The following is a 23,341-nucleotide window of genomic DNA, read 5'->3' as shown; positions in this document are numbered from 1 at the left end:
AAAAAACAAAAATATAGTCAAAGGTCAAATGTCAACTTGCAAACTACAATTTCTATGAAGTCAAACATTTTCTGATCTGACAAATTTGACTGAATGCAAACTTTTTTTGTTTACACAAACACATGGAACATTTAAAGGAACAACTTCCTTACATGTGTATATAACTCACATGTTTCCATGGCAACGTATTCACATTTTATCTGTGGAAATGTGATTTTCAGTCCATAAGGTAAGTCATTGTATTGCTGATTAGCTCATGTTTTACTGATAGAGTTGCCAGGTTGTAAATTGTTTGGTATTTTTGACCTCAATTACAGATACTTGTTGATGTAACTGACGTGTTTCCATGGCAACATATTTGCATTTTATGGATGGAAATGTGATTTTCAGTCCGTAAGGTAAGTCATGCATTTCTGATTAATTAGCTCATGTTTGATGGATAGAATTGCCAGGTTGTAAATTGTTTGGTTGTGTTTTGATGTCAATCAGAGGTACATGTTGATGTAATTAACACGTTTCTATGGCAACATATTAACATTTTATCGGTGGAAATGTGATTTTCAGTCCATAAGGTAAAGTCATTGTATTGCTGATTAGCTCGTGTTTTACTGACAAGTCGGCAGGTTGTTAATTGTTTTGTGTTTTTACCTTGATGACAATTATAGAAATACAGGCACCATTTTACAAGTGGTATAGCCACAAACTGATGACGTCAAAATCGCCGTACACAAAACACAGACGCCCCGTAATTGCGGCACCGACTAACTAATAAGGTTAAAATAATATAAATTTGCACTTTCTTCAAATCACTGTCACAATCTCCGACTGCTTAGTTTTTGTATCGGGTGAAGTACAGTTGGGGCCAGGAATTGGGTAGCTGACCAAATTGTCGGAACGGAGCGAGGGAAGCGAGCGGAGTTCCGACAATTTTGTCAGCTAACCCAAAGTTCTGGCTCCCACTGTGCTTCATCCGACACAAAGTTAAGCAAATGAAGACCGTCACAGACTTTTTAGGGTTAGGGTTAGTTAGCTGATGTGATCGCGGCAATAATTCCGTCTAATTCCGGGTACAATATGTCCCCTCTAACGTTTTATTCATCAAATTTGTTGTCATATACAAAGTGACCCCGACGGCAATGGTCATATTGACCCCTTCTCAATATAGCCGTTGCCAAAGACGGCACATAGTTACATAACAGAATTCAGAGTTCATTCAAATGCAAATAATAATCAATATGACAGACAAAAAATCTTTGTATGTTTTCATTTGCATTACTTCTTCTACAGACCGAAAATCACACCTGTACATTAGTTCAAACTCTGTTATTGATTGGTTTAATTTTTTGTCCACAAATTTGTTTCCTTTATCTTTGCGATATGCCTCCCAATAGATTTTTAGCCAGGCTGTATTATGGAAATTTATGAATACACGGATGTAAACAAAAAAAACATCTATAATGAATTCAAGTTCCGGAAGTCCAAATACAGCTTGAGTCGACACAGTGACAGACATTTGGTGATTGGAGTCATTGGTCGCGATATTTGTGCTTGCTTTTTAATTTCTGTTGACCGGCGTACGTAATGCCAATGCTTTATCGATTTGTTCCTACAGGTTCCAAAATTATTCCGATGAATGCCTTTGAATGCATGTGGATGCATGCCATGCGAACTTGGATTGGCTTCACACCTTCAGACTTATTTCCAACTTGTCTTTATAGACTATTATGAGTTCAAGTTGCGGAGGCGTTTCGGCGACAAAGCTAAGGCGTGGATTTTACTTGTTCAACATATTTCAATTCTCTGTCCTTCAAGTTTACAGTCCCTTCATCGATTCATTGCAACTCTGCACATAACACCATATTATGCCAAATGTTTTGAGACGGTCTAAAAACTAATATCACGCCTAAGTTTACAACTCATGAGGCCACTGCCGCTGATGCATGACAGCTTTTTGCCATACAAATTTCTGCGAGAGCGTTTGCCAGCTTAATGAGTTAGTGGGTGTGTCTGTCAATATGTACTGACTGATAACCATGAATTTTAAATTTGACGCCTAAACCAAGCATGGCCAGTGATAGGACAGAAACGCCGTTCCACTTATCTCGAAGACCCCCACCAAGTGTAACATTTTGTTCGTGATTGTGCTCAGCTCTGAATAAAAAAATTGAAAATAGCGTTTAGGATCCGATAATATCATTATTATTATTATTATTATTATTAAGCATTTTTATAGCGCCATATATCCACTAATAAAGTGCTCAAAGGCGCTTTGACATAAGTAAAAAACTCAATTATTTTTTTTAAACTCCGATAAAAAAGAAACACGTAGAGCAAAATATACGTGGACAAAACAATAAAAAAGCGTCAAACAATGGCTAGATTAAAATCCATAGACGTGTTTAAAAGATGAGTCTTAAGCAATCGTTTAAAATTATCCAGGGAAGCGCACTGTTTGATGGAAATCGGCAGGTCATTCCATAATTTCGGTGCAGCGTAGCTATCGGGTCCTAGACGCTATTTTCAGTACAACTTAAGACGTGAGCTGAGCACAATCACCTAAGTTTTCTAGACAAAGCATAAAGAAAATTTTCACTGGCGCTTTACACAGTGTTGCATGACTATGCTTTCTCGAAGAAGCAGGTCTTTGATGCTGAACGAATATGACTAGAAAGTCTATTCCATAAGGAAGGAGCGGCATTCATCTTTGCAGTCGTAGCTCTCGTTTTCCCCGGACGAATATGGATTGCAAAGGGAAACTCCGAGTCGTGCAACGGAAAAAAAAGTTTTTCCGTCGCAACGTACGAGAGCTAGCTATGGCTGCTGCTACGGCGACATATGAGAAAGAACGATCATCATAATTTGAGTCTTGTTGGTTGAGTTTTAAGAGAAACTTCGTCACTTGAACGTAGAGATCTGAATTCTGGTTTATGAAATCGAAAACTTTAGTGTATACACAGTTCCTCATAACAAGACTGGTTATTATAGTGTAATACTGTCAGTAAAATTGTCTCGGGTTTATTGGAGGAGAAAGGAAAAAATTGAGACATGATTCTTGAAGTTGGCCGGCAATGTTAGCCGTGAGTTGCGTACAGCCTCGTGTGTTCCCGGCGTTACACGGGCTAGCCGGCATGTGAGCATTTTTTCTGTTTGTCTGTGATTTAATATAGTGAATAAGTCAGCATATCAAAATTCGACTACAGTATATCAAAATTGGACCACATACTTATCTCCATGGATATACTAGGCTTACATTAGATAAAAGATAGAAACAGTTAACCACCGGCTAAGTACGAACATGGAGGTAGAAGGAGAGACTCTACCTCCATGGTACAAAGCAGGGATCGAGGTGCGGGATGGCCCGGGTATGGGTGTGAGCGAATCCTTGTCCTAAGGAACGCTAGCGCTTACAAACTGTACAGGCGAAGTTGGTCAGTTTTGTTTATTGTTAGGTCCCATTAGCCGAAATGTTCTGCACCTGTGAATGCCGGACCCTTGTCCATAACAACGGATAAACCATCAGTTTTGCGCTCATTCAAGTCACTTGAACTTGACCATGATACATGTCATACCGTCCTACCGATCGACACGATCGCAAGCGTAGCACTCGTCGCTGACGTGTAACGCATACCATACAATGTCAGTCTAGAGAGTACGGACATAAGCGAGCGCGTTCATGTATGGCCGTGGTTGACTGTGGGCTTAAAATACCAGACATTATCGTGTGTCCCAACGCATTTCTTTCATTTTCCACCAAAATTGGTGACTTTGGTATTTGACAACATAACATGCACTTTTAATAGTTGCTAGTATCCGTTTCAACTCACATCGTTTGGTGTCGACGTTCTCAACTACCGAAAATCCAGTCGTTGTGGATGGCCAGGTGGGAGTGCAGAGAAATACTTAGAAGACCAAGTGTAGAATTTGGAATAAAGTGCAGATAATTGTTTGCGTTCCTGCCAGCCTTATCCGAATCATTCTTTGTAGTTTTATCGCCCTCGTTCACGCTGAATATTCATAGATGTGGGCACTATACGGTTCTCAGGCCTAAACCGGATAGTGCCCAAGTCAAAATTTGTATGGCCAAAAGCTGGAATGTGTGTGACACTGGAAATGCAGAAACCAGACGAAGTTCGTGCTAGTGACAATATATGCACCCTAAATCATTATATGGCAGCGAATTTCGTTGCTTCTGTACTTAATTCACTTCGTCGATGGGTGGAATTTTTGTTATTTCCGTGGCATATCCACGAATTGTTGTTCACGTTTTCATCTGTAATAGCAATGAAAATATGCATTTCGTACATGTTGAGTGATGAACAACTTTTACATAAAAGTGTATCCTGTCAAAAACGGAACACACACCTTTCGTATTGTAAAAAAGGCAGCAAATGACAAATTCAATAATAAATGTCGAGCACAAAGTTTTCAACATATAAAAACATCCTGAAGAAGTGACAATTTTATACTTAACTGTGCAAATACAAGAAATAATATGAAAAATATTTAAAAAATAACAAATCTGCACAACTAACACGACAATGCAGAGAAAAAATAAAGACAGGCAATAAAGAATCAATGCAGAGGCATAAATTCAATAAAAGAAGGAAAATGCGTAAAGACTTTCACAATCATTACAAGTGAACATTATAAATTTATCAGTTCCTGCTTAGTATTATCATCCTAACGTAAATATGAAAACATTGCATCACTTTCTCGCAACTTGTTCTCGTGGAGTACAGGTTATGGTTAGTGCCTCACATGCTGGAGGTTCTGGGCTCGACCCCCGGTAATGTTAGCCGTGAGTTGCGTACAGCCTCCGTGTGTTCCCGGCGTACACGGGCTAGCCGGTATGTGAGCATTTTTCTGTTTGTCGGTGATTTAATATAGTGAATAAGTCAGCATATCAAAATTCGACTACAGTATATCAAAATTGGACCACATACTTATCTCCCATTGATATACTAGGCTTACATTAGATAAAAGATAGAAACAGTTAACCACCGGCTAAGTACGAACATGGAGGTAGAAGGAGAGACTCCTACCTCCATGGTACAAAGCAGGGATCGAGGTGCGGGATGGCCCGGGTATGGGGTGAGCGAATCCTTGTCCTAAGGAACGCTAGCGCTTACAAACTGTACAGGCGAAGTTGGTCAGTTTTGTTTTATTGTTATGTCCCATTAGCCGAAATGTTCTGCACCTGTGAATGCCGGACCCTTGTCCATAACAACGGATAAACCATCAGTTTTGCGCTCATTCAAGTCACTTGAACTTGACCATTGATACATGTCATACCGTCGTACCGATCGACACGATCGCAAGCGTAGCACTCGTCGCTGACGTGTAATGCATACCATACAATGTCAGCCTAGAGAGTACGGACATAAGCGAGCGCGTTCATGTATGGCCGTGGTTTGACTGTGGGCTTAAAATACTAGACATTATCGTGTGTCGCAACGCATTTCTTTCATTTTCGACCAAAATTGGTGACTTTGGTATTTTACAACATAACATGCACTTTTAATAGTTTGCTAGTATCCGTTTCAACTCACATCGTTTGGTGTCGACGTTCTCAACTACCGAAAATCCAGTCGTTGTGGACTGGCCAGGTGGGAGTGCAGAGAAATACTTAGAAGAGCCAAGTGTAGAATTTGGGATAAAGTGCAGATAATTTGTTTGCGTTCCTGCCAGCCTTATCCGAAGCATTCTTTGTAGTTTTATCGCCCTCGTTCACGCTGAATATTCATAGACGTGGGCACTATCCGGTTCTCAGGGCCTAAACCGGATAGTGCCCACGTCAAAATTTGTATGGCCAAAAGCTGGAATGTGTGTGACACTGGAAATGCAGAAACCAGACGAAGTTCGTGCTAGTGACAATATATGCACCCTAAATCATTATATTGGCAGCGAATTTCGTTGCTTCTGTACTTAATTCACTTCGTCGATGGGTGGAATTTTTGTTATTTCCGTGGCATATCCAACGAATTGTTGTTCACGTTTTCATCTGTAATAGCAATGAAATATTGCATTTCGTACATGTTGAGTGATGAACAACTTTTACATAAAAGTGTATCCTGTCAAAAACGGAACACACACCTTTCGTATTGTAAAAAAGGCAGCAAATGACAAATTCAATAATAAATGTCGAGCACAAAGTTTTCAACATATAAAACATCCTGAAGAAGTGACAATTTTATACTTTAACTGTGCAAATACAAGAAATAATATGAAAAATATTTAAAAAATAACAAATCTGCACAACTAACACGACAATGCAGAGAAAAAAATAAAGACAGGCAATAAAGAATCAATGCAGAGGCATAAATTCAATAAAAGAAGGAAAATGCGTAAAAGACTTTCAAATCATTACAAGTGAACATTATAAATTTATCAGTTCCTGCTTAGTATTATCATCCTAACGTAAATATGAAACATTGCATCACTTTCTCGCAACTTGTTCTCGTGGAGTACAGGTTATGGTTAGTGCCTCACATGCTGGAGGTTCTGGGCTCGACCCCCGGTAATGTTAGCCGTGAGTTGCGTACAGCCTCCGGTGTGTTCCCGGCGTTACACGGGCTAGCCGGTATGTGAGGCATTTTTCTGTTTGTCGGTGATTTAATATAGTGAATAAGTCAGCATATCAAAATTCGACTACAGTATATCAAAATTGACCACATACTTATCTCCATTGATATACTAGGCTTACATTAGATAAAAGATAGAAACAGTTAACCACCGGCTAAGTACGAACATGGAGGTAGAAGGAGAGACTCCTACCTCCATGGTACAAAGCAGGGATCGAGGTGCGGGATGGCCCGGGTATGGGGTGAGCGAAGCCTTGTCCTCGGGAACGCTGGCGCTTACAAACAGGCGAAGCTGGTCAGTTTTTGTTTTATTGTTATGTCCCATCGGCCGAAATGTTCAGCACCTGTATCAGTTTTGTAGTCATTCAAGTCACTTGAACTTGACCATTGATACATGTCATACCGTCGTACCGATCGACACGATCGCAAGCGTAGCACTCGTCGCTGACGTGTAATGCATACCATACAATGTCAGCTTAGAGAGTACGGACATAAGCGAGCGCGTTCATGTATGGCCGTGGTTTGACTGTGGGGCTTAAAATACCAGACATTATCGTGTGTCGCAACGCATTTCTTTTCATTTTCGACCAAAAATGGTGACTTTGGTATTTTACAACATAACATGCACTTTAATAGTTTGCTAGTATCCGTTTCAACTCACATCGTTTGGTGTCGACGTTCTCAACTACCGAAAATCCAGTCGTTGTGGACTGGCCAGGTGGGAGTGCAGAGAAATACTTAGAAGAGCCAAGTGTAGAATTTGGGATAAAGTGGAGATAATTTGTTTGCGTTCCTGCCAGCCTTATCCGAAGCATTCTTTGTAGTTTTATCGCCCTCGTTCACGCTGAATATTCATAGACGTGGGCACTATCCGGTTCTCAGGGCCTAAACCGGATAGTGCCCAAGTCAAAATTTGTATGGCCAAAAGCTGGAATGTGTGTGACACTGGAAATGCAGAAACCAGACGAAGTTCGTGCTAGTGACAATATATGCACCCTAAATCATTATATTGGCAGCGAATTTCGTTTGCTTCTGTACTTAATTCACTTCGTCGATGGGTGGAATTTTTGTTATTTCCGTGGCATATCCAACGAATTGTTGTTCACGTTTTCATCTGTAATAGCAATGAAATATTGCATTTCGTACATGTTGAGTGATGAACAACTTTTATATAAAAGTGTATCCTGTCAAAAACGGAACACACACCTTTCGTATTGTAAAAAAGGCAGCAAATGACAAATTCAATAATAAATGTCGAGCACAAAGTTTTCAACATATAAAACATCTGAAGAAGTGACAATTTTATACTTTAACTGTGCAAATACAAGAAATAATATGAAAAATATTTAAAAAATAACAAATCTGCACAACTAACACGACAATGCAGAGAAAAAAATAAAGACAGGCAATAAAGCAATCAATGCAGAGGCATAAATTCAATAAAAGAAGAAAATGCGTAAAAGACTTTCAAATCATTACAAGTGAACATTATAAATTCATCAGTTCCTGCTTAGCATTATCATCCTAACGTTAATATGAAACATTGCATCCCTTTCTGGCAACTTGTTCTCGTGGAGCACAGGTTATAGGTAGTGCTTCACATGCTGGAGGTTCTGGGTTCGACCCCCGGCAGCGGTAATTGTTGTTGTGTAAAAAAAACGTAACTAAAAAATAACGTTTCTCTCTCCCTTGTCATTAATCAACCGTTGCTTCCACATAGGTATCAGGCTGGCTGAAGAAGACGCGGATAGAGTTATAGGACACTACAAAAGGAGGGAAAGATAGTAAAAATTGGGACCCTTCTTTTCAATCACTTCCCCCTAGTTTCCAAGCCCCCATTCCTAACTCTTACCCCCAAAATAATTTATCGCCCCTTTTAGAACGTAACCTTTGACCTCATTTCCATAAGTACGCACATCTTTGACGTCATCAGTTTGTGGCTATGCCACTTGTAAAATGGTGCCTAGATGGATGTTGATGTAGCTCACACGTTTCCATGGCAAGTATTTGCAGTTATCAGTGGAAATGTGTTTTACAGTCCACAATGCAAGTAATTCTTATTGTATTGCTGATTAGCTCATGTTTTAGAGATAAAAGTTGCTAGGTTGTCAATATTTTTGTGTTTTGACCTAAATAACAGATGTTAAAGTAACTCACATATACCATGGCAACATATTCACATTTACCAGTGGAAATGTGATTTTTAGTCAAAATGTAAGTCATTGTATTGCAGTGATCAGCTCAAAGATAAAATTGCCAGGTTGTACCGGTACGTAGATTTGTGTTTTGATGTTGGTCAGAGATACATGTTGATGTAATTAACACGTTTCCATGGCAACATATATGCATTTTATTGATGGAAATGTGATGTTCAGTTCGTAAGTAATTTATTGCTGGTGAGCTCCTGTTTTACAGATAGAATTGTCAAGTTGCAAATTGTTGTCTTGTGTTTTGACCTCAATCACATATATGTAGTGTCCTTCTGTATCATTTTCTCAGTCCATGTTTTGGCTTTTTTTCAAACTCAGGACAAATTGGCTTCAATATCCCATTTTTTGTAATTATTTGCACATCTCTGGTATAATAATTTGTGCACAGTATCCACTGCTATTTTGCTGAGTGTCTTGAAGGTAAAAATACTTTGGGAGTTCCTGCTGCTGTTTTGAATATTTTCTAGTACCAGTAAACATTTTTGTACATGCACTTGTTGATGGTGAAGACTACTGGAAAAACAAATTAAGATTTTGTTGAACAATTTCAGTTTCCATGCCCAAGTAATCCAAAACTTTGAATCAGTTTAATTTTGTGGTTTGTCTTTAAATGTGGATAATAATAAAATCTGTAATATTGTTTGTTTATTTTACCTTTAGGCCATAGCCAAATGATGTTCTGTTTCAACATGTACAAGTCCCTTGTCTTGAAATATGCAAAATATTTCCTTCAGATGGTTTTTGTCCATAAATGTTGAAACATTACTCGACCAGTGTTTGTATCTTTATTGTCTTGCAGTGGCCATGCAAAAGTTCATTTGCTCAGCATATTTGGTGTTTATTGGTTCAAATATTGTCATGCTTGTAATTGTTATTGTCATTGATTACTCTGACACTTGTTGATTATGTTCTTCCTTTTTTATGTTGGCCATACTAAATTATCTTGTTGGTTACCATTTTGTGACTGAGACACATACTCATAAGTGAAAGCCTGTTGTTGTTGTTGTTGTTGTTGTTGTTGTTGTTGTATTTTTTTCAGTTCATTGTGTGTGCACTATTTCTTTGCCAATATTTTTTTCTTTTTCTCTCAAACAAACTCCATCAAGTCATTTTCTTTGATGCTATCATTCCTTTGATCTTGCTCTTTTGGCAGTTTTATCTTTTAAAAAATATATTGTCGAGCTTAAGTATTTTGTTTAACATAATAATGGTACATTCAAGTACATTCATAAACTTCAGCTTTTAAATTTAAGGTTTTTACTCAAAAGGGATCCATAAATACCAGTAGATGTTATCTTAAAATTGTAAGACTGACCATCAACTGGCTAACATCAAAACATCTCTCAACATTTTATTGCAGTCATTTTTATGCTACTCAAAGGTTTCTTTGTCCTTATGTAGCACTCCTTATGAAAATATCCAAAGAGTCTTTAACCCTTTGCACCCTAACCCCCTTGTGACCTATGTCATATAAACTTTTTCTTCTGAGCAGGGTTCAAAGGGTTAACTTGGATCATTATCCTTACATGCTGGTCAAATAGTCATGTTGGTACTGATAACTGTAATGTATGTCTCTTTCTGTCACCCCCTTGTGCTAGCTGTGATGTGTTACTTTACCTAGTTGTCTAGAGATGCCTTTACAAACAACTTTGTCTTCTATATTGTAGCCCTTCTAGCTCTTCTAGCCCTTCACATATATTCTTAAATGCAGAATATTAGCTGTATATATTGTGTAGTTATTGCACGTGCTTACAAATTACACATAAGATGAATGGATGAATCATGTTTTTCACCTGGTTTGAGGATAAGTACTTGGTATTGCCTTTGTTCTGTTCAACTTTGAACAGTAAAGGTATTTTGCAGGAAATTATTGACAGCTGCCAAATATGAATCATAGTCATTACAATCAAAACTATAAAATCATCTTTTTTCTATCAATTTAACAATGTGGTCTATCACTCTTGTAGTACTGGATTTTGGATTTTTTTAAATTATTAAATTATAAGTTTACCATTAGTGTCTTGTGTTATTCAGAATTCTGCCAAAAGGTCTTATTCATAGTGAGAACTGTGGAGTAAGATAGTTTGAAAGAAAGCAATTGAAATCTCAGTTAAAATATTCATAAAGCCATATGTATAACTCTCTAAATAAAAGCTAATCCACATTCTTTGCTTTCTGTTACATTGCAGGTGAAGACTGCATTTTCACCCAGCTTTCCTACGGATATACAATACTAGTCAAATCATGGTGACTGACAGAGAAGCAGATGATGAAATGGACAAAGGTCAGTGAAGTACCTTTGTCAGAATTACTGAAGATGAGAAGACAGATGAAGACGGCAGCTAAAAGTTATCAGAATCCCATTCTACATAGGACCTCCTTCCTGGTAACAGCAGCCATGCTGAAGATGTCTAAATGGTTTCAACTAAGATTGGAATTCAACACCGTGTACATATTGTACACACAAACCAAACGGCCCTTTTCAGGGCCATCACATCCTCCAAAAAGAGAGCTACCGTATACCATATATTTCTGTTATCATTGTGTTTCTGATTTTAAACATTCATTTCTGTTTATCCATGGTATTGCTTCATACTTGTTTCTTGGATAAAACATGCCAGTCACCTAATTAACCTATTCAGGTGAACAGGTAGGTAGAAAGCTGTAAAACACGTTGAAGACTGCTTACAGAGGATCTTGGGACAGACAAACACAACTACTCAGTTGCTTTGAGTAAAATAAAATAAATTGTAATTGTGCTTTACAAAATACTTAAAACCTCTTTCATAGCCCCACCTTTACTCAGCAATGACACACTCTCGTTTTGATTTTGTAATGTAGCCCAGATCAGTCAACTGCCATGCGTAGTCAGTGAGGGACTGTTATCTGTTTGTTTGCAATTTGTTTTCTGATTTTAGGTTGAATACTGATTCTCAGCTATGCCACTTTGAAGCCATTGGTTCACACATCCAAACCCTAATGAATGGATTTGAAATATATACACCTGTCAGTCAAGATACTCTACACTTTTCTATATACCGGTAGGTAACATTTTACACGGTGCAATCAATTGTACTCATACATACATGATGGACACATTTTAGACCAAGCAAGCAAAAGGATGTTATAACGTGTATTATATCATACCAGTATATTGATGGCGCAAATGCAGCGATCTGATTGGTCGAGACGTGAAAAGAACCATGGTATATTGGCGATATACCACGGCTGGCATACGCGCGAGCTCTCAGCTAGAGCTACAAACCGTTTTTGACATTCCATGCCAGAATTTCAATATACTGTTATGATATAATAGCAATAAATCACACCCAGAAACGGTATACCACTCGATTTTGACCAGTTCACTTCATATATGCACTCGCTACATGTCGTGAACTAGTCAAAATCTCGTGGTATACCGTCGCTGGGTGTGCTTTATTGCTTAAATATATATGAGACTACATCAAGAATGCTTGCTATCTACTATTATAACACACCACATGCTCATTCCGTGTCGCGATTCGCCAGAATACGTCACGTGATGAGAAAATAGATACGTCTAGTCCCCATCGGATCGACAAAAGTGACGTCAGAGGGTATTTTTTGAAAAGCTATTTCCCTAGGGAAATAGTTGTGACCAAATTTGGAAAAGTGCCCGGTCACGTGACCGTAGTGTCGTCTGCAGCTTTGCAACAATGGCGGGTGACTAGAACGTGATGTGCGTCCGGGATAGGTGACGACACATTCTCTGAAACAGATTTTCCAACATTTTCCAACATTCCAACAGCGTAGGAACTTGAACAGCTCATCGACGGAAAAGATTAAAGTGCAACTAAGGATGTCGCTAGGTATGCTTAGAATATTTTTGAAAGATAGTGGTACCATGGTACGTACAACTGAAACCGCTGTGGAAACATCGCCCGGTAAACTTGTCACAATGGATTGTTGTGGTGCAAAATATCAAAACATATTAAAAACTAGATAACGATAAAACATGAGCAAGTGGTGTGTTATAAAACACCTATAGCCTGGTCTTTATTCGGGCTATAGCGCTCGTCTATTACCCCTTGTGGCCGTGTGTTACCAGAAAAACATCGCTATACCCCTCGGCCTACGGCCTCGGGGAATAGCGATGTGTTTCTGGTAACACACGGCCCCCTCGGGGGTAATAGACGGGCGCTATAGCCCTCATGACCAGGCAATATGTGTTCACTAGAGTTTCACACATTCATGCTATCGTCAGACAGATTATATATATATATATATATTTATCACATGAACTGGCCCGTATCTCCACCTGTGTGACGTACACCAGCACAGATAAGAAATCCATATTACCCCTGTTGTACGTCATCAACCGAAACTTTTTTCCTGCAATGGTACCGTTTGTACGTGCACGTCGCGACACAGACAGTGCCGTGCTCTCATGGCATTTTGACAAAAAGATGACCCGATAAATCCAGATACGGAAACATAGAAGGCATGCCCAACGAAATTTCGAGTCGCTAAAGCTTTACTATTCCCAAGAATCGAATGCGGATACCGTCGATCGTTTGTCACGGCTCCAGTCGCAAGGCTCAATGTGGATATCGTCGTACCTGGCGATCCCGGTTGGCGATAAACCCGAAAGATACACCTCAACGAAAGTTCAACTTAATAAATGAATACTGTATAAACTTCGGGAAAGCGACATAGAAGGCACAAATATCGACGAACAACGATAAATTTCCTTCATCACACAAATACTATTCCGACCCCGTTGTTTCTCGATCGGAATCAAGCCTAAGCTGTCGAACTGTAGCGTAAACTCTGCAGTGCAGCGCTGTAGAATCCGATGCATTTCGAAAGTTGACTCGGACAACACTCACAACAGAACAGAGTTCCCGTCAAGTAACAAAATTGGGAAGTACCTACGGGCGATATATGTGTTACAGCAAATATCAAAGTCCGTATGACGAAAACATTGACGACTGAGATGGCCACCGGCGGAGACCGGTGACGGCAGTGCCCACTACAAGCGTACACTGTGTGTGTCATCGATCTGAAACTTTCGGGCTCGCCAAGGCCGTAAACTTGTGATATTTTAAAAGCCACAGCATCTCTAAGAATGATAACTACTGTTTCGATCGTGCCGTTGCATTTGCTTTATTCTAAATATTCTAAATAACTCAAAATACTATCGTTATCCGTCGCCAGCGCGGTGAAAGCTATGTCCGCCGATGGCAGACTTGCCTTGGCATCGCTCCAGCGCGAGACAATGATTGACACGCGCACGTGACCGAATCCGTATGTCTGATTGGTGGAGATACCATTCCATGTATCAAAGTTTTAGCTTAAGGGGATTTATGAATGAAAGTATACCTGTAAACATTTGCACACCTCCTGGGTGACGGACCGCTTTACTCACTAAATGTAAGTAATCCGCATAAATAAAAAACAGAAGCGCGATAAAAATCATGCAATTTGTTACAATAATTTTGATCGATCCACATCAAAGAAAAATAAGAAGACTGTTCATGTGATAAATATATAATCCATGGTATTTTTCTCTGTTTGACGTCATCGTATACTCGTGTTTTTCGCGGAGCCGCACAACTTCTGGCCTTCGGCTCGAAGTAATACGGCTCCGCGAAAAACACTCGTATACGATGACGTCAAACAGAGAAAAATACCATGGGATTATATATATATATACATATATATATATATATATATATATATATATATATATATATATATATATATATATATATATATATATATACATATATATATATATATATATAATATTATAATATATATATATATATATAGATAGATATAGATAGATAGATAGATAGATAGATAGATAGATAGATAGATAGATAGATAGATAGATAGATAGATAGATAGATAGATAGATAGATAGATAGATAGATAGATAGATAGATAGATAGATAGATAATAGATAGATAGATAGATATTATTGCCTGAATACATGGGTTTATGTGCCCAAGAGCAGATGACAATCGCAAAGGAGGGCAAATTGTCTCCTGCTGCAAGGGCACATAAACCCATGTATTCAGGCAATAATATTTTTATTTTATGTCTCTTCACAGTCAATGCTATATGACATTTAGTTAAATGCATGGCAAACAATTTTACCATTATCAACCAGCATCAAGCAGATTTTAATGAAAATCAAAATAGAAGTTCACACATGGATATTTTACATCTAGTGTTAAGCTTCTACTTTGACGTAGAAAACATCGAAGGGCTTCACTGAACTGGGTAACCATGGAAACCGGTCAGTAGATTGTTCACTGGCCTTCTAACTCCCTGGATGTTCCTATTCAAATCAATCCACTGATTTGCACTCACATCGAGGCATGTAATATATATATATATATATATATATATATATATATATATATATATATATATATATATATATATATATATATACACTTTTACGTTACATTCACATACATAGATGATGTCATTTCTCTAATTCCAGACTCAGTGACTATCTCCCTATGATTCATCCATGTGTTCAAACGGATAGAACACAGCACATCCATCGCCTTTGGCATCACAGACTTCTACCCCTCTATTACCAAGAAATTGCCAGCAGATGTGATCCAGCATGCACAAAAATATACCAGCATCACAGACTAAGAGGTGAACATCATTATGCATTCAAGAAAGTCCATCCTGCAAGACAAAGAATCTGCAAGAAAGCTCCACTGGTGACATGTTTGATGTGACAATGGGGCATTTGATGGAGCAGAAATATGCGAACTGGTCAGATCATACAATCTCATCGCTCAGCCAAATACTTGCTCGGAAAACCTATGTCAGCTTCTTCCAAGGTGACGGCCTTGCAGTCACAAAGAGCAGATTACCAAGGCAGTGTGATAAAATGAAGAAAGAAATTGTGTCAATTTTCCATTCATTTTGACCTATGCTGCATCTCCATACAAGCAATCATCAAGACCACAGATTTCCGTAAGGTAGTGATGTGCCTTGGGGACAGATAGTCAGACTCAAATTTCTACAATTCGTTTCTGATTTACCACTTTTTGTGGCTCATTTTAAAGCTTTTAAAGAAAGAAAAACTTTCACCGTCCTAGTTTTTTTTTGAAAATCCAATGTTTAATTTTTCCCCGTAGAGTTAACACAGGAAGGGTGGCCATTTTGAATTTGAAATATCGCAAAATGTTGGGTAATTTGCTTCACTACCTTAAACTTTGCATAATGACCCCTGATTTTTATCGTTGATTTGGTAAGAGATTGGTTGAAACTTTCATTGAAGAAAGTTTGAGCAAATGTTTAAGTCATTTCACTTTCGAGGCGCGTACTACCTTAATGTAACACTCAACCTGCAAAACACAACATTTCAACCTTACAGCAAAGCAAACACCAGCTGTCTAATCTACATAGATAAATGATCCAACTATCCACCATCCATCTTGAAACAAATACCAATCTCAGTCAACAAAAGGATATCTAGCATCGCAGACTGCAAAGGCAAACATTGTAAAAGGCCTTCCCTGAATATTAAACAGCACTCAGGACAAGCGGACACCATAGCCAACCACTGACTGGCAACACCTCTAAAAGATCACAAGCTTGCAGATAATTTGGTATGACCCACAAGTGAATAAAGCAGCAAAAACCAACATATGCGGAAGATTCTTCAACTTGATCATTAAAGTCTAACTTCCCAATGGACATACACATGATCTTCAATAAAAACAATGTGAAAGTTAGCTACAGCTGTACAGGAAATATGGGCAGCATCGTCAGAGTCCATAACAACCATTTATACACAGACTAAGAACAAACCAGCCATTAAGTGATGCAACTGATGCAAAAAAGAAGATTGTCCATTATCCGGAAACTGCCTCACGTCCTCAGCAGTTTACAAAGCCACCATTTCTACAAAACATCATGCAAAACACAACACTTAGACTCAACATATACATACACAAATACACATTAAAAACATCAAACCAAAGGAACAGCATTGGACTTTCAAATACATATGGACCCTCAAGGACAACAACACAAAATACAACGTCACATGGTCTATCATTGGCAGAGCGGGCAGCCCTACTCAACCAAAACAAAACGCTGTAACGTCTGCATCACAAAGAAATTGCATATTATCTACTCAGAAAAGTCAAAACTCATAAACAAATACTCAGAAATTCTTTCTAAAATGGAGACACAGGAGCAAATTCCTTCTCATTGATGCTTTATTGCGCCTGACAACCACACCATTTGCATACACACCTGACCTTATACGTAGCACCAAGCCCATCTATATCACTCCTGATGATTGCCCAGCGAATGAAACAGACTGTGAAAAAGCCACTACAATTTAGTTCCATGGCTAGCAATACCTTTGCCCCGCTTAAACACATTGAGCACGCTTCATTGTCTGAATTGACACCAAGTTACTGTACTAATTCATGTGTATGCAAATGTGTCTGAATTATGGCAGGGGGTAACACAAAAAGTAAGTCATCAAGGGTAGGGTATTGAAAATTCACAGGTGAGGAACCATGCTACTAAAAATCTTTGAATGCCCGAGGCAATTCTTCTGATTATGCATAATCAGTGATATGTACCCAATGTAGATGTGTATTCACACCGGTTTAGTCTCTGACAAGTAAGTTTCGTGCCTCACAAAACAACGTTGTTGAGATGAAATTGTAAACTCATTTCTCCAGCAATCATATATCTTGCTCTACTTTTGTATTGAGCACTTTGTATCGGACAACTTGAACTGCATACTTCGTATACATACATGCATACATACATACACACACACACACACATACATACATACATACATACATACATACATACATACATACATACATACATACATACATACATACATACATACATACATACATACATACATACATACATACATACATACATACAACATATATACTATTATACATTCATGTATGCATACAATCGTGCAAGCACGATTCATGCAGAGATAGATAGATAGATAGATAGATAGATAGATAGATAGATAGATAGATAGATACATACATACATACATACATACATACATACATAAATACATGCTTGGCAAATTATATATATATATATATATATATATATATATATATATATATATGTGTGTGTGTGTGTGTGTGTGTGTGTGTGTGTGTGTTTGTGTGTAGATAGATATATATATATAAATTAAAAATTCACACAATGTATGTATGTGTGTGCATGTGTATTCTTATGGCCATGCAAGTGTTTGTGAATTGTAGCAGGAGGTAACACAAAAAGTGAGAGTCATCAAGGGGAGGGTATTGAATATAAGCATGCGAGGAACAACAGTACTCAAAATATTTTAATGCCCGAGGCAATTCTTCTGAACCCTCCCCTGAACCCTCCCCTGGCCATTAATAATGACAACTGCATTTTAAATGAAAGTTTGAAATTTACACTCTTTGTTCAACAAAACTGTTTACTCATTTTTATACCTTTAACTCTGGGAAAGACCACTTTGTTTTGATTTGATGACAAACATGGCCATAGAGGTACAGACCATGATGACAAACCGAGCACCAGACTTTCCTAGAGCTTCAGGATAAGAAAATATTACAGATGTAATTCACATTAAACATCACATGTACAGTCCATAGGTCCTATAAAACTTTTTTCCAAGGGTTCTGTACAGCCTGACAATAGTGTAACTGCCAGTAATAACAGCCCTGACAAGTAGCTGGCAAAATTGCATTGATGCTAAAAATGAACGTGCTCGGATTTCATGTAAATATCATTTACTCACTGGTTGTATTTTGTACAACAAACGTCTTGGTCGATTTTGGCCTGTTACTATTAGTCTCACAAAAAAACTATTCCGTTATGACATTTCCACTGAGTCACATTATATTTTCAAGTCTCCCCTTTCAGCTTCACTGAATTTTAAAGCCCCCCCCCCCCGAAAAAAAGCATGCACATGCTTTTTCAAAAACTACTGTCTACTTAACAACGCAAACTTGGCATCTTGGCATTCTATTCTTAATTTGTGATGTTGTTGTTAGACTTGTTTGAGAAATTGGAATCAAGGAATTGTTTGCAGCTCCTGTATGTCTGTCACCATAATGTATGTATGTATGTATGTATGTATGTATGTATGTATGTATGTATGTATGTATGTATGTATGTATGTATGTATGTATGTATGTATGTATGCATGTGTGTGTGCACACAAACACACACACACACACAAACACACACACACACACACACACACATATATATATATATATATATATATATATATATATATATATATATATATATGCAAAATATTCAACTTGTCAGATCATACATCCCCTCTCTCATCACTCAGCAAATACCGCCGGGAAGACCTACGTTGGCCTCTCAAGATGGCAGCCCCACAGTCATAAACAGCAGATAACCAAGGCAGTGTGATAAAATGAGGAAAGACATTGTGTCCATTTTCCATTCATTTGACCTGTGCATCACCACAAGCAAACATGATTACAGATTTCCGTACGCCTCAGGGACAAATAGACTCTCAAATTTCTACAGTTTTCTCTGATTTACCACTTTTGGGGGCTCATTTTAAAGCTCTTGGAGAAAGAAAAACTTTTACAGTCTTAGCTTTTCAAAAATCAAAAATTCCATTTTCCCCCATAGAGTTAACACAGGAATGGCAGCCATTTTGAATTTGAAACATGCAAAATGTTGAATAAATTGTTTTGCTAGTTCCAAACTTTTTGCACGGTGACCCCTGAGTTTTATGTTCATTTGGTTAGAGAATGTTGACAGTTTCATTCAGCAAAGTTTGGGCAAAAGTTTAAATCTTTCACTTTTTGAGGTGCGTACTACCTTAATGTAACATTCAACCTGCAAAACAAAAACATTTCAACCTTACACAAGTTACAGCAAAGCAAGTAACCAGCTGCGCTACGTACATATATAATCCAACCATCCACCACCCATTCTGAAACAAATACCAATCTCAGTCACAAAAGGAAATCCAGCACCTCAGACTGCAAAGCTACATTCAAAATGGCCTCCCCTGAATATAAAATAGCACTCAGGAGGAGTGGACACCATAGCCAATCACTGACTGCATGGCAACACCCCCAAGATATCACAAAGCTAGCAGAAAATTTGGTATAACCCACCATTCAATAAATCAATAAAAACCAACATGGGCAGAAGACTCCTAAACCTCAATAAATTCCACTTCCCCAGAGGACATCCATATAGACAAGATCATCAATATTAAAAAACAATGTGAAAGTTACAGCTGTACAAGAAATATGGGTAGAGTCATCAGAGCCCATAACGACCATCTCCTACACAACGAGAATAAACCAGCCACTAAGTCATGCAATTAACCGACGCAAAAAAAGAAAATCGCCCATTATCCTGAAACTGCCTTACATCCTCAGTAGTCTACAAATAGCCACAGTTATTGCCAGCCATGATGCTAAACACTTCATCATACTTACAGACTCAACTTTTAAAACAAGATTATACATACCACAAACATACGTACAAAAATCCAAACACAGATACAGCATGAAACTCTCAAAGTACATATTTACCCGCAAGAACAACAACACAAAATACAACACCACTATTGACAGTGCCCAGCACAACTCAACCTAAACAAAACCGCCGTAGCTCTCTGCATTACACAGATATTGCATGTTATCCCTTCAGACAAGTCAACACTGCAAAACAAACACACAAAATTTCTTTCGAAACGTACACACAGAAGCAAATTCCTTCTTATTAACACTTGAATGCACATGATAACCGCTCCATTGGCATACAGACCTGACCCTATATACTTAGCAAAGAGCCCACCAATATCACTCCTGATAATTGTTCTATGTATGTAACACTGTATAGAGTTTACCACCACAAGTTCCATGCCTAAAAATACATTTGCCTTGCGTGACAAAATAGTTCAGTTTGCCCACATTGAATTCCAGCAAATGATTACTTTAGATTTTTGTGAAATTGCTATATCATTTTTGTTTCACACATATGCACTTCTTAGGGTGCATTTAGGTATTTTGGTGGGGGGGGGGGGCAAATTCTTCCTGGGCATCCGTCAAAATAAGTGACTCTCCCAACTACCCATTGCAACAAAAATTGATGACCCCCCCCCCTTTTTAAGATGACAAAAGTTTCAGGATCCCTCAAAACTGCTTGAGTATAACGCTGCATTCACAACACCTCTGGATGGGGGATGATAGAATCAAAAAAGTTCTTACATATTTCAAATGACCCCACTGACAGACTCGCTGTGTATTCAAATCCCCATTCTAACTTGCTTTAATTTTGAAATCCCCTCAAAGGAAGTGAACTGAATTAACAGGTGGCTTGCAACAAGCATTTTGAAGGGTCATGAGATTTCAGGCATGCCCCGGGGGTGAGGGGAGATGATCACAACAAGTAGAAGGCAAAATGTGGCTTGAATATAGTGCTTCATCCTAAAATATCAAAATATAATATATGGGAGTCTGTTGGGCAAACTATTAACAGTGTTCCAATAAAAAACAAACTATGTCAGTACATTTAAATATGTTTGCTGATTCATGTAAATCTATTTGCTTGAAGTTGAAGGTAAAAGTGCATGTGTATATAAAAAGTGATTTTTGGATTTCATTGCCTTCTACTAGTCGTAAAATGGTTCAAACCTGGTCAAGGCTTATGGATAATGGTGAGCTAAATGGTGCAATTTTTAGCTCACATGTTCACACATGTGGGCTGATGTCGCAGCGATGTCTGTCTGTTTGTCTGTGTGTTTGTCTTTGTGTCTGTCTGTCTGTGCGCGCGATATCTCAAAAGCCACTCATAAGATCAGAATCTAATCTGGTACATAGATAGAGTTTACAAATGGCAAGAACTGATTAGTTGTGGTGGTTGTGGCTTGCTTACTTTTTGCTCCTATTTGCATAATTAATGATTTTAGAAAAAAATGGCTATACATTTAGAGGGACTACACACAATTTGATGAGATACAAATGTGGATCAAATCAAGATATATCAGCAGTGGGAACCATTAAGTGATGTGATGAAAAATAGTTGCTAATTTGCACATTTAACGAACTTTCCTAATTAGGGATATATGTTTTAATTCACTCGACCAAAGTTGATGAAACTTGTGACATATATTGAAGTTACTATGATACAACATTCTTTAAAGTCATTAAGCATTTTTACTTCAGCCAATTCCTAATTTGCATCTTTAATGAACTTTCTTAATAAGGGATATTTATCTGAATTGACCAGACCGAAGTTGACGCATCTTGCTATATACACTAAAGATACTATGATACAACATTATTGAAAGTCAGTAAGCTTTTTTTCTTCAGCCAATTCCTAATTTGCATTTTTAATGATCTGTTCTAAATACTGGGATTTACTTGATCAAAGTTGGCAAAAACATGCTATGTACATTGATGAATATACCAGGTTAAAACAATATTGAAAGTCATTTCACATGTTCCTGTCACCTAATTTATAATTTCAATATCTAATGAGCTTTCACAGTTTTGCATATATAACTTGTCAATGATTTGGCTACAGGTAATTACACTTGCTATATAAAGTGGCATTACAATGACAGCAGTCAAAGAAATTTAGTATTTTTATGACAGCTAATTACATATTTAGTTACTTAATGACCTTCGCATCTGTGGTGAATATTGTTCATAATCTTGATCATAACACTTTCAGTCACAGTGAAGTTGCAAACATGAGGCAAAAGTTTAGATTTACACCCAACTGCAATATATAATGAAACACATGAGTGTTTTCAGTTCATAACTGGTTATAGATTTAGGCAAGGCTTTTGACCTGTTGAACCATGATGTACTTCTTAAAGACCTAATAGCTGTATCATTTAGTATTATTTTTGTGATTTTACGTCCCAAAATAACACAAGTTCGTGGGAATGTACTCATTCAGGCGTTTTATGCAAGTATAAACTGTCCATTGGGACTGCATGTGAAATTTTAGTAAGATAAATAATATATGTGTGCCAAAACATAAAATGGCGCCCTCATGCAAAAAAAAATAAAAACACTGTACGTTGTGCATATATGCATGGAAATCTTCACAGAAACAACAGAGTAGTCAAATACTATGCATAGTGCTGAATGTTTTCCACTGTGACATCACATGCTTTATTTTCTTTGTTATATTACCAGTTTTTAAAAGTGGTGAAAATCAAAAATAACGGTTAAAATTTAAATTTACTACTCCAATTTTTCAGTAATAAAAGACCATATCCTTTAAATTTGTAGAATTTAAGGTGGAGCTGCATGTTGCCAACACAGTTTTTTTCAAAGCAATATTTGTCATCAGACACGACAAGGAACCCCACCATACTATATATTTTCAAATAGCAGAGACTCTAAAGTTTAGTATGGTAGCAGTAATTTACTCAAAGGATGAAGCGGGTGTATATTTGGGGTAAAAAACCTCAATTTTGGTATTAATGATAAAAATTAATTTAAGTCAAAAACTTGATACTAT

General features: G+C 37.8%; 1 protein-coding gene and 1 long non-coding RNA gene across 3 annotated transcripts in view; one reads left to right on the top strand and one right to left on the bottom strand.

Annotated features, from left to right (window-relative positions):
- Nucleotides 1-23,341, bottom strand: part of LOC139129402 (E3 ubiquitin-protein ligase TRIM71-like) — a 143,683-nt gene that overhangs the window by 105,971 nt on the left and 14,371 nt on the right. The gene's annotated exons all lie outside the window — the stretch shown is intronic.
- LOC139124504 (uncharacterized) lies at nucleotides 230-15,903 on the top strand. Its single transcript, XR_011549933.1, has 3 exons — nucleotides 230-398; nucleotides 10,981-11,832; nucleotides 15,336-15,903. It is a non-coding gene; the product is annotated as an uncharacterized lncRNA (long non-coding RNA).

Source organism: Ptychodera flava, chromosome 3 (assembly GCF_041260155.1).
Source record: "Ptychodera flava strain L36383 chromosome 3, AS_Pfla_20210202, whole genome shotgun sequence".
In the NCBI taxonomy this organism is placed as follows: Eukaryota; Metazoa; Hemichordata; class Enteropneusta; family Ptychoderidae; genus Ptychodera; species Ptychodera flava.
The sequence above is the reverse complement of the archived record's forward strand: the minus strand, read 5'-3'. Positions and strand labels throughout refer to the sequence as shown.